Below are 10,168 nucleotides of genomic sequence, written 5' to 3' on the forward strand. Positions count from 1 at the left end.
TAGGTTATGGGGCGTGGGCACATCAGGCCCACTCTGCAGAGTCTGAATCCGAGATCTCCTGCATCTGAAGTCAGGACGAGTATCTGATATAGGATCAGGTTGGAGTTTTTGTCCTTGATGGCCCCTTCAGGAAGGGGGGAGTGCTCATGAGGTCATGGACGTTTTCCCATGCTCGCAGTTGTGAGATGCTCCAAACCGAAAGGATACCTTCTGTGGGACAGTTGAGTCCTGTTGGATGGCTCCAGGATGCCCCATACAGCAAGAATCGAGAGCATAGTTCTAAGGATGGATGCCTGGGCACCCCACTTCGCATCCCCATTGGCTGCTTGCGACATGGCAGGTTCGATCTGCTGGCTCTGGGGCGTGCTACCCAGGGGGCTGAGTTGAAATGGACTCTCCTGAGGATGGGTCATCATGTGGGTTCTTGTCCATGGAGACCTTGGAATGTGGCGGTGGCTCGGTGAACTGGAAGGATTCTCCAACCAGAGGGTTGGACACAGCTCCAAAGAGCAAGTTTCCCATGTGGAGACGACAGGTGTTCTGATTGGTGCCTCAGGAAACCCCCTGGTATTGGAAACCAGTCCTCTGAGGAGAGACGCCTGGAAACCAACAAAAGGGTTCAGATTAGGGCCTAGGGGGCCTGTCTGGTTCAATCTTCTTTCTCTGGGTACATCCTTCTGTTTGTCTGAGGGGAGGTCTTTGCTCAGCTTGTGTCAGATCAGTCCTGTTGGTCCAGGATGGCCTAAACTATTGGGATGGCCTCAGGGACCTTGGAGGTTTCTCCTAATCTGTAGGGTTGTGGCCAATGGAATGGGCAGAGTTTCCTTGGAGAGGGCAGGCCCAGTCCTGCGGTGTGGCTCCAGGGGCCCCAGCCTGGAGGATGTGTGGGCCAGGGCTGTGGGGACAGAAGTCTGAAAACACAAACTCGGCTCAAGTTTGGGCCCGAGGATATGGCAAGCCTGATCTAAAGACCTTGCAGGGAGCTCCTCAGGATATGAATGAAGGGCGAGTGTGAGGCTGTTGATCAGGCTTTTTTCTCTGGATTTTGTGTCAAGGAGGGCTGTCGAATGGAGGAATGGCTTCATAGGCGATGGCCAATTCGCCATCTCTGGGGATTTGGCCTGGCTCCCAAGGGTATGTGGTCATTCTGTGGGAAGGGAGGAGTCCTGTTTACTGCCTCCGGTGTCCCTCCCAAAGAGGGATTCCAGAGCAGGGCCCTGGGTCCCGGCGACTGGAAAACCCAAACTCGGGTTAGGATGGGGGCCCAAGGGGCATGGGAAGCCCCCTAGGCGGGCTCGTGGTCCAGCCACTGAGAGACCTGATTGGAGCACGAGGCTTATGGTGAGGGTCACCAGGCGTCTTTGTGCCCAAGGCGACCCTGAAGCATGGGCGTGGCCTCCTGGGCCATGCAGGTTTCTCCTACCCTGTAGGTTGGACACCAGGCCATCAGCAAGGTTTCTTGGATGGGGATGGAGGAGTTCAGATTTCTGCATCAGGTTCCCTCCTGTCCGGGGATTGGAGATAAGGTCTAGATTCAGATGCCTGAACACCTATCTTGGGAAGTGATGCCAGCCTAAGGCCATGGAGGTTCTGATGTGCTGGCTTTGCGGCCAAATATGTGGGAGTCTGTCAGGAGGTCTGGGCTCAGGCTGCGTCAGACAGAGCATTAGTGCCCAGGGCAGCCTAGGAAATTGGGGTGCATTCTAGGGCCGTGCATATTGAACCTCATTTGGGGTTTCTGGGCAGCCCTAGAGGGCAATGTTTTCCTTCTGGTGGGCAGGCAGCATGGTGTTGTGGCTCCAGAATTCCCAATCTTGAGGGCTTGTGGGCCAGAAGTGTCAGGATGGAAGTCTGAAAACCCAAGCTCGTGTTAGTTTTGGGGCTGAGGGCATGGCTGGCCCACTCTGCAGACACGAAATTGAGATCTCCTTCAACTGAATTCAGGGGCGTATCAGACATTGGCTCAGGCTGGAGGATGGGTTCATGATGTTCCCTTCATGATATGGGGGCCTCATGAGGCCATGGAGTCTTTCCCACGCTGGGGGTTGTTAGCTGCTCCAAACTGCAAGGTTTCCTTCTGTGGGACAGTTGAGTCCTGGTGGATGGCTCAAGAACACCCTGTCTGAAAGAACCGAGAGCAGGATCCTAAGGATGGATGCCTGGACACCCCACCTCGAATTCCCATTGGCTCCTAGTGACAAGGCAGGTTCGATCTGCTGGCTCTGGGGCGAACTCCCCAGGGGGCTGGGTTGAAATGGACTCTCCTGAGGATGGGTCATCATGTGGGTTTGTGTCCATGGAGATCTTGGAATGTGGGGGTGGCTCATGGGACGTGCAGCGTTATCCTACATGGAGGGTTTGCCACAGCTCCAAAGAGCAAACATCCCATGTTGAGAAGAGAGGTGTTCCTTTTGGGGGCTCAGGAAACCCCATATGCTGGTATTAGAAACCAGGCCTTGGGGCACCTGGGTGGCTCAGTGGGTTAAACCTCTGCCTTTGGTGCAGGTCATCATCTCAGGGTCCTGGGATCGAGCCCCGCATCGGGCTGTCTGCTCGGCGGGGAGCCTGCTTCCTCTCTCCCTCTCTCTGCCTGCCTCACTGTCTACTTGTGATCTCTCTCTCTGTGTCAAATAAATAAATAAAATCTAAAAAAAATAGTCTCTTATGCTTTAAGAAACCAGGCCTTGGAGGAGAGGCACCCAGAAACAAAAACAACGTATCAGATTAGGAACTGGTGCCTGTCCGGATCAATCTTCTGTCTCTGGGGACATCCGTCTGCTTGTCTGAGTGGAGGTAATTGCTCATCTTGTGTCAAATCGCCCCTGTTTGTCCAGGGCGGCCTACACTATCGGGATGGCCTCGGGGTCCTTGCAGGTTTCTCCTCATCTGTAGGGTTGTGGCCAATGAAATGGGTAGAGTTTCCTTGGAGAGGGCAGGCACATTCCTGCGGTGTGGCTTCAGGGGTCCCATCCTGGAGGGTGTGTGGGCCAGAACTGTGGGGACAGAAGTCTGAAAACACTAACTCAGCTTAGGTTTGGGGCTGAGAGTATGGCAGGGCCAATCTAGAGACTGTGAGGGGAGTTCCTTAGGATATGAACAAAGGGCAAGTGTGAGGCAGTTGCTCAGCTTTGGTCTCTGGATTTTGTGTCAAGGACGGGCGTGGAAATTCGGGGTGGCCTCAACGACCATGGACCAGGCTCCCTCTCTGGGGATTTGGCCCAGCTCCCAAGAGTTGGATGTCATTCTGAGGGAAGGGAGGAGTCCTGTTTACTCCCTCCAGTGTCCCTCCAAAGGAGGGATTCCAGAGCAGAGTCCTGGGTATGGGCTACTGGAAAACCCGAGCTCTGGTTAGGATTGGGGGCCTACGGGAAGGGCCCATGGGAAGCCCCATATGCGGGCTCTTGGTCCAGCCACTGAGAGGCCTTACTTGAGCACATGGCTCACTCTGAGGGTCACAATGCGTGTTTGTGCCAAAGGTGGCCCTCAAGTATGGGCGTGTCCTCATGGGCCATGCTGGTTTCTCCTACCCTGAAGGTTGGACACCATGCAAACAGCAAGGTTTCTTGCCATGGGGATGGAGGAGTTCTGATGACTGTATCAGGTTCCCCCCATGCAGTTATTGGAGATAAAATCTAGGTTCTGAAGCCTGAAAACCCTGTTTGAGACGAGATGACAGCCTAAGGCCATGGCAGATCCAATGTGCTAGGTGTGCGGCCAGCTGTCTGGGTGTTGGTTGGGAGGTCCGGGCTCAGACTGTGTCAGACAGAGCATTAGTGCCCAGGGCAGCCTCTATATTTGGGGTGCAGTGGAGTGGCGTGCAGGTTGAGTCTCATTTTGGGTTTTTGGGCAGCCCCAGAGGGCAACGTTTTTCTTCTGGTGGGCAGGCAGAGTGCTGCACTGTGTCTCTGGAATTCCCAACCTGGATGGCTTGTGGGCCAGGAGTGTAAGGTCTGAAGACTGAGAACACAAGCTAGGCTTAGGTTATGGGGCGTGGGCACATCAGGCCCACTCTGCAGAGTCTGAATCCGAGATCTCCTACATCTGAAGTCAGGACGAGTATCTGATATAGGATCAGGTTGGAGTTTTTGTCCTTGATGGCCCCTTCAGGAAGGGGGGAGTGCTCATGAGGTCATGGACGTTTTCCCATGCTCGCAGTTGTGAGATGCTCCAAACCGAAAGGATACCTTCTGTGGGACAGTTGAGTCCTGTTGGATGGCTCCAGGATGCCCCATACAGCAAGAATCGAGAGCATAGTTCTAAGGATGGATGCCTGGGCACCCCACTTCGCATCCCCATTGGCTGCTTGCGACATGGCAGGTTCGATCTGCTGGCTCTGGGGCGTGCTACCCAGGGGGCTGAGTTGAAATGGACTCTCCTGAGGATGGGTCATCATGTGGGTTCTTGTCCATGGAGACCTTGGAATGTGGCGGTGGCTCGGTGAACTGGAAGGATTCTCCAACCAGAGGGTTGGACACAGCTCCAAAGAGCAAGTTTCCCATGTGGAGACGACAGGTGTTCTGATTGGTGCCTCAGGAAACCCCCTGGTATTGGAAACCAGTCCTCTGAGGAGAGACGCCTGGAAACCAACAAAAGGGTTCAGATTAGGGCCTAGGGGGCCTGTCTGGTTCAATCTTCTTTCTCTGGGTACATCCTTCTGTTTGTCTGAGGGGAGGTCTTTGCTCAGCTTGTGTCAGATCAGTCCTGTTGGTCCAGGATGGCCTAAACTATTGGGATGGCCTCAGGGACCTTGGAGGTTTCTCCTAATCTGTAGGGTTGTGGCCAATGGAATGGGCAGAGTTTCCTTGGAGAGGGCAGGCCCAGTCCTGCGGTGTGGCTCCAGGGGCCCCAGCCTGGAGGATGTGTGGGCCAGGGCTGTGGGGACAGAAGTCTGAAAACACAAACTCGGCTCAAGTTTGGGCCCGAGGATATGGCAAGCCTGATCTAAAGACCTTGCAGGGAGCTCCTCAGGATATGAATGAAGGGCGAGTGTGAGGCTGTTGATCAGGCTTTTTTCTCTGGATTTTGTGTCAAGGAGGGCTGTCGAATGGAGGAATGGCTTCATAGGCGATGGCCAATTCGCCATCTCTGGGGATTTGGCCTGGCTCCCAAGGGTATGTGGTCATTCTGTGGGAAGGGAGGAGTCCTGTTTACTGCCTCCGGTGTCCCTCCCAAAGAGGGATTCCAGAGCAGGGCCCTGGGTCCCGGCGACTGGAAAACCCAAACTCGGGTTAGGATGGGGGCCCAAGGGGCATGGGAAGCCCCCTAGGCGGGCTCGTGGTCCAGCCACTGAGAGACCTGATTGGAGCACGAGGCTTATGGTGAGGGTCACCAGGCGTCTTTGTGCCCAAGGCGACCCTGAAGCATGGGCGTGGCCTCCTGGGCCATGCAGGTTTCTCCTACCCTGTAGGTTGGACACCAGGCCATCAGCAAGGTTTCTTGGATGGGGATGGAGGAGTTCAGATTTCTGCATCAGGTTCCCTCCTGTCCGGGGATTGGAGATAAGGTCTAGATTCAGATGCCTTAACACCTATCTTGGGAAGTGATGCCAGCCTAAGGCCATGGAGGTTCTGATGTGCTGGCTTTGCGGCCAAATATGTGGGAGTCTGTCAGGAGGTCTGGGCTCAGGCTGCGTCAGACAGAGCATTAGTGCCCAGGGCAGCCTAGGAAATTGGGGTGCATTCTAGGGCCGTGCATATTGAACCTCATTTGGGGTTTCTGGGCAGCCCTAGAGGGCAATGTTTTCCTTCTGGTGGGCAGGCAGCATGGTGTTGTGGCTCCAGAATTCCCAATCTTGAGGGCTTGTGGGCCAGAAGTGTCAGGATGGAAGTCTGAAAACCCAAGCTCGTGTTAGTTTTGGGGCTGAGGGCATGGCTGGCCCACTCTGCAGACACGAAATTGAGATCTCCTTCAACTGAATTCAGGGGCGTATCAGACATTGGCTCAGGCTGGAGGATGGGTTCATGATGTTCCCTTCATGATATGGGGGCCTCATGAGGCCATGGAGTCTTTCCCACGCTGGGGGTTGTTAGCTGCTCCAAACTGCAAGGTTTCCTTCTGTGGGACAGTTGAGTCCTGGTGGATGGCTCAAGAACACCCTGTCTGAAAGTACCGAGAGCAGGCTCCTAAGGATGGATGCCTGGACACCCCACCTCGAATTCCCATTGGCTCCTAGTGACAAGGCAGGTTCGATCTGCTGGCTCTGGGGCGAACTCCCCAGGGGGCTGGGTTGAAATGGACTCTCCTGAGGATGGGTCATCATGTGGGTTTGTGTCCATGGAGATCTTGGAATGTGGGGGTGGCTCATGGGACGTGCAGCGTTATCCTACATGGAGGGTTTGCCACAGCTCCAAAGAGCAAACATCCCATGTTGAGAAGAGAGGTGTTCCTTTTGGGGGCTCAGGAAACCCCATATGCTGGTATTAGAAACCAGGCCTTGGGGCACCTGGGTGGCTCAGTGGGTTAAACCTCTGCCTTTGGTGCAGGTCATCATCTCAGGGTCCTGGGATCGAGCCCCGCATCGGGCTGTCTGCTCGGCGGGGAGCCTGCTTCCTCTCTCCCTCTCTCTGCCTGCCTCACTGTCTACTTGTGATCTCTCTCTCTGTGTCAAATAAATAAATAAAATCTAAAAAAAATAGTCTCTTATGCTTTAAGAAACCAGGCCTTGGAGGAGAGGCACCCAGAAACAAAAACAACGTATCAGATTAGGAACTGGTGCCTGTCCGGATCAATCTTCTGTCTCTGGGGACATCCGTCTGCTTGTCTGAGTGGAGGTAATTGCTCATCTTGTGTCAAATCGCCCCTGTTTGTCCAGGGCGGCCTACACTATCGGGATGGCCTCGGGGTCCTTGCAGGTTTCTCCTCATCTGTAGGGTTGTGGCCAATGAAATGGGTAGAGTTTCCTTGGAGAGGGCAGGCACATTCCTGCGGTGTGGCTTCAGGGGTCCCATCCTGGAGGGTGTGTGGGCCAGAACTGTGGGGACAGAAGTCTGAAAACACTAACTCAGCTTAGGTTTGGGGCTGAGAGTATGGCAGGGCCAATCTAGAGACTGTGAGGGGAGTTCCTTAGGATATGAACAAAGGGCAAGTGTGAGGCAGTTGCTCAGCTTTGGTCTCTGGATTTTGTGTCAAGGACGGGCGTGGAAATTCGGGGTGGCCTCAACGACCATGGACCAGGCTCCCTCTCTGGGGATTTGGCCCAGCTCCCAAGAGTTGGATGTCATTCTGAGGGAAGGGAGGAGTCCTGTTTACTCCCTCCAGTGTCCCTCCAAAGGAGGGATTCCAGAGCAGAGTCCTGGGTATGGGCTACTGGAAAACCCGAGCTCTGGTTAGGATTGGGGGCCTACGGGAAGGGCCCATGGGAAACCCCATATGCGGGCTCTTGGTCCAGCCACTGAGAGGCCTTACTTGAGCACATGGCTCACTCTGAGGGTCACAATGCGTGTTTGTGCCAAAGGTGGCCCTCAAGTATGGGCGTGTCCTCATGGGCCATGCTGGTTTCTCCTACCCTGAAGGTTGGACACCATGCAAACAGCAAGGTTTCTTGCCATGGGGATGGAGGAGTTCTGATGACTGTATCAGGTTCCCCCCATGCAGTTACTGGAGATAAAATCTAGGTTCTGAAGCCTGAAAACCCTGTTTGAGACGAGATGACAGCCTAAGGCCATGGCAGATCCAATGTGCTAGGTGTGCGGCCAGCTGTCTGGGTGTTGGTTGGGAGGTCCGGGCTCAGACTGTGTCAGACAGAGCATTAGTGCCCAGGGCAGCCTCTATATTTGGGGTGCAGTGGAGTGGCGTGCAGGCTGAGTCTCATTTTGGGTTTTTGGGCAGCCCCAGAGGGCAACGTTTTTCTTCTGGTGGGCAGGCAGAGTGCTGCCCTGTGTCTCTGGAATTCCCAATCTGGATGGCTTGTGGGCCAGGAGTGTAAGGTCTGAAGACTGAGAACACAAGCTAGGCTTAGGTTATGGGGCGTGGGCACATCAGGCCCACTCTGCAGAGTCTGAATCCGAGATCTCCTGCATCTGAAGTCAGGACGAGTATCTGATATAGGATCAGGTTGGAGTTTTTGTCCTTGATGGCCCCTTCAGGAAGGGGGGAGTGCTCATGAGGTCATGGACGTTTTCCCATGCTCGCAGTTGTGAGATGCTCCAAACCGAAAGGATACCTTCTGTGGGACAGTTGAGTCCTGTTGGATGGCTCCAGGATGCCCCATACAGCAAGAATCGAGAGCATAGTTCTAAGGATGGATGCCTGGGCACCCCACTTCGCATCCCCATTGGCTGCTTGCGACATGGCAGGTTCGATCTGCTGGCTCTGGGGCGTGCTACCCAGGGGGCTGAGTTGAAATGGACTCTCCTGAGGATGGGTCATCATGTGGGTTCTTGTCCATGGAGACCTTGGAATGTGGCGGTGGCTCGGTGAACTGGAAGGATTCTCCAACCAGAGGGTTGGACACAGCTCCAAAGAGCAAGTTTCCCATGTGGAGACGACAGGTGTTCTGATTGGTGCCTCAGGAAACCCCCTGGTATTGGAAACCAGTCCTCTGAGGAGAGACGCCTGGAAACCAACAAAAGGGTTCAGATTAGGGCCTAGGGGGCCTGTCTGGTTCAATCTTCTTTCTCTGGGTACATCCTTCTGTTTGTCTGAGGGGAGGTCTTTGCTCAGCTTGTGTCAGATCAGTCCTGTTGGTCCAGGATGGCCTAAACTATTGGGATGGCCTCAGGGACCTTGGAGGTTTCTCCTAATCTGTAGGGTTGTGGCCAATGGAATGGGCAGAGTTTCCTTGGAGAGGGCAGGCCCAGTCCTGCGGTGTGGCTCCAGGGGCCCCAGCCTGGAGGATGTGTGGGCCAGGGCTGTGGGGACAGAAGTCTGAAAACACAAACTCGGCTCAAGTTTGGGCCCGAGGATATGGCAAGCCTGATCTAAAGACCTTGCAGGGAGCTCCTCAGGATATGAATGAAGGGCGAGTGTGAGGCTGTTGATCAGGCTTTTTTCTCTTGATTTTGTGTCAAGGAGGGCTGTCGAATGGAGGAATGGCTTCATAGGCGATGGCCAATTCGCCATCTCTGGGGATTTGGCCTGGCTCCCAAGGGTATGTGTTCATTCTGTGGGAAGGGAGGAGTCCTGTTTACTGCCTCCGGTGTCCCTCCCAAAGAGGGATTCCAGAGCAGGGCCCTGGGTCCCGGCGACTGGAAAACCCAAACTCGGGTTAGGATGGGGGCCCAAGGGGCATGGGAAGCCCCCTAGGCGGGCTCGTGGTCCAGCCACTGAGAGACCTGATTGGAGCACGAGGCTTATGGTGAGGGTCACCAGGCGTCTTTGTGCCCAAGGCGACCCTCAAGCATGGGCGTGGCCTCCTGGGCCATGCAGGTTTCTCCTACCCTGAAGGTTGGACACCAGGCCATCAGCAAGGTTTCTTGGATGGGGATGGAGGAGTTCAGATTTCTGCATCAGGTTCCCTCCTCTCCGCGGATTGGAGATAAGGTCTAGATTCAGATGCCTGAACACCTATCTTGGCAAGTGATGCCAGCCTAAGGCCATGGAGGTTCTGATGTGCTGGCTTTGCGGCCAAATATGTGGGTGTCTGTCAGTTGTTCTGGGCTCAGGCTTCGTCAGACAGAGCATTAGTGCCCAGGGCAGCCTAGGAAATTGGGGTGCATTCTAGGGCCGTGCATATTGAACCTCATTTGGGGTTTCTGGGCAGCCCTAGAGGGCAATGTTTTCCTTCTGGTGGGCAGGCAGCGTGGTGTTGTGGCTCCAGAATTCCCAATCTTGAGGGCTTGTGGGCCAGAAGTGTCAGGATGGAAGTCTGAAAACCCAAGCTCGTGTTAGTTTTGGGGCTGAGGGCATGGCTGGCCCACTCTGCAGACACGAAATTGAGATCTCCTTCAACTGAATTCAGGGGCGTATCAGACATTGGCTCAGGCTGGAGGATGGGTTCATGATGTCCCCTTCATGATGTGGGGGCCTCATGAGGCCATGGAGTCTTTCCCACGCTGGGGGTTGTTAGCTGCTCCAAACTGCAAGGTTTCCTTCTGTGGGACAGTTGAGTCCTGGTGGATGGCTCAAGAACACCCTGTCTGAAAGAACCGAGAGCAGGCTTCTAAGGATGGATGCCTGGACACCCCACCTCGAATTCCCATTGGCTCCTAGTGACAAGGCAGGTTCGATC

Source organism: Martes martes (genome assembly GCF_963455335.1).
Source record: "Martes martes genome assembly, chromosome: Y".
NCBI lineage: Eukaryota > Metazoa > Chordata > Mammalia > Carnivora > Mustelidae > Martes > Martes martes.